The sequence below is a fragment of the Electrophorus electricus genome, chromosome 14, assembly GCF_041902795.1.
Source record: "Electrophorus electricus isolate QZ-2024a chromosome 14, ASM4190279v1, whole genome shotgun sequence".
NCBI lineage: Eukaryota > Metazoa > Chordata > Actinopteri > Gymnotiformes > Gymnotidae > Electrophorus > Electrophorus electricus.
The window spans coordinates 1,880,001-1,882,805 of record NC_137510.1 but is presented as its reverse complement, the minus strand read 5'-3'; the positions used below and the strand labels follow the sequence as shown (position 1 = coordinate 1,882,805).

Genomic DNA, 2,805 nt, shown 5'->3' with positions numbered 1-2,805 from the left:
GCAGGTCTAGGGATCGCTGACTTCATCAATATGCCTGCAGCCTTTTCACACACACACACACACACACACACACACACAAACACACACTTCTGTTCAGGTGCATTTTGCTATGAATACAACCAAGCTATTACATGTCTAAAAATGGTCCCTTCCTCTGCATCAGCCTGACGGAGTTAATCGAGGCTTTATCAAGGCGGGCAGAACTCAAACCTCGGAACCCTTCCTGTGGGCCAGAAGCCACAGGGGTCTCTCCGTGTCTGTCCAAATCAAGAGCTCTGGCTCTTTCTCACGGGCACCCAGCCACTGTGTGGGTGCAGGCTGGAGTCATCTTCAGATTTAGAAGCCCGCGAAATCCTGTCCCAGCAACCACAGCCCACAGGTCTTATGGGAAGAGTAGCCTGCTGATAGTGGAGTGGGTGCGAGTTGTTCAGCTGCAGCACCCTCTGTTGGAACCGGGCGGGGAGCGTGATTATGGTGGCTCTACCTCAGACTGCTGACAACTTTGTCCATCCCCAGCATACTGAGCTACGCTTCAGACATACCTGTAGGGTAGAACAGGCCAAACTTGGAGCGCAGACACATGTCTATACGTGGTTCCTGATAACACTCACCTTCAGTAAGTGTGGAAGGAGTTCGGGCTTGAACAACGTTTTCTCTTGCAAGACCGGTTTAACCAAAGGCTTCTGGTCTATTTTTCTGGGTGAACAAGCACACAGCCAAATTGTTTAATATTAGTCCTCTCCCTCCCGAAGACAGCAGGACTGGCCTCGGGTCTGATGTACACACACATGCACGGTGGGAGTCCCCAGAGCTGCGTTTAGTCAATAACACTTTCCCTTGTCAGATGACAATATGGTGTGTGTGTGTGTGTGTGTGTGCTCAAGGATTCTTACAATTCTCACTCTTGGGTGTGGCAAAACAGAATGACAGAATTAGAGAGGGGGAGGTGTCTTATTCCTGCCCCCCCCCCCCCCCAAACACACACTAATTGTTGTTGCGCTAATATGCTGGAGATCAGTCTGGACCTTTTGGTTCCTCCTCTCTCACCATCAACATACAGTCATCCACAGCAAAAGAGGACCGGCCAAGGGTGAGTGCGGCAGACATGCTCCAACTGCGCTAAAGTGGGGTAAAAAGTGAGCCGCTCTCCTCCCCGAGCGATGACTGACAGCGGGAGTGTGGCGTTGCGGTGAAGAACATCACAGCTGGTACTGCACTGCTAGTCACCAGCAACTGATCCCGAATCAGTCAACCAAATGTTCATGATTCACATAGAACTGAAAACAATAATAAAGACAATCAGATTCAAGACTCATGGCATAAGCATAGATATATAGATATATATTCATTTATTTGATATTTAAACCCACTGAAAAGTTGTGAATACAACTTTTGAATGAAAGGCACAGTAAAAATCAGACACTGCTGATATAATACTCAATGAAAAATAATTAATTACAGTACAAAAGCAGACAGTTTTTTACGCACACACAGTTCCCTCTCACGCATCTGCCAGCCCTGGCTGGACCGGCTCATTTTGGACCAGGACAGAAGGACAACACTTATTGCTTTACTGTGTTGTGACATGGGGGCTGGACTGTCCAGAAGAAGCCCAGACACCCCTGCTTCTGAAGGTCCAGCCTGTACTGCCCAGTTCCTGCACTAACTGGGGACCTGATCTGGGTAGACCGAGTCTTCTTGGTCTCCAGCATCAATATTAGCTGAGGGCAGAGATAGAGTCAGACCATGGTGGGAACTGAGGTTTGGATCCTACAGTTAACGTGAGAAACATCTGTGCTCCTTCCTGCAATATGAAGTGTGCAGAGCTAAACGTATTTCTGATGCTAGCCCCGCCTCCATGGATAAACACCCAATGACGCTTCACATCAGGAGACGCTTACCTTAACAGCCAGACCCACATATACCCTACACATTAGCATACTGGTCTAATTCACTGGTCCACCAAGTGCAATTCATTAAAATTGGAAGGGAAAATGGCAAATTGAGAGCTCAAAGTTAACTGATGTCAAGAGTCAGAAGACATTAAGATTACTTGAATTTCAGAGCTTTGAAATTAAAACAAGGTTGGGAAGGTTGGGAAATCCCCTTGGTTCAGAGTGTGTGAGTGGATACAGGCTCTCTCTGCCAACAGCAGCCTGGCACTGCTGCACTGGCGTTCCATACTGGAGGAAGAACGTTATTTATTCCTAATGGCCAATTAGAGACCAGTGTTCTCCTCTGCACCAATGGTCATGCATAATTTGGATTAACTTCAGCTCTTGTTGGGCTTGCGAACAGAGCGACTTATAGCCAGGCTCTTTGGTGTATGCAGAAGGGAGAATAAACAAACCAACAGACAAACGAAAAGCGCCACAGTTCATCTACTTCCTGTTCTACCATGTTTCTTGTGTGTTCTGCACATTCAAAACCCTCTTCATCACGTTCGAAGAAAAACGTTGATTGCCAAGCAGCAGGTCACTGGGAATGGCGTGTGTTTGGGGAGACAGAATCGACTAAGACTAGTTTCAGCAGGCAGAGGGACAACAGCTGGGTGGGTCCCTCGTCCACTGTGTGCCAATTCCTCCAGCTGCCGTACTGAGCGCTCTCTCGCCAGCACATCTCTGGAAGAAATGGTCGCCACGCCCAACGCAGGGCAAAGGTTAAACAATCCTGAAACGATGAACACAAACCGCGATGAGTCAAAGACCGGTTGTTACACCAGCATGAATCAAGTCTCCGGGAGGCTTCCGCACGGTTAACGGTGGCTCTGGAGGAGAAGGGGAGGGGGTGGAGCGCCCCCCTCTG

The 2,805-nt window shown here is 48.6% G+C and overlaps 1 protein-coding gene across 5 annotated transcripts in view; it reads right to left on the bottom strand.

The window, feature by feature from the left end:
* Nucleotides 1–1,330: 1,330 nt before the first annotated feature.
* The window catches only part of dipk2ab (divergent protein kinase domain 2Ab), a 27,909-nt gene continuing 26,434 nt past the window's right edge, over nt 1,331–2,805 (bottom strand). For all 5 annotated transcript variants that reach the window (XM_035531064.2, XM_035531063.2, XM_081696559.1 and 2 more), the window contains one exon: nt 1,331–2,805. This exon is cut by the window's right edge and continues 540 nt beyond it. The gene's annotated coding sequence lies outside the window, so the exon portion shown is untranslated.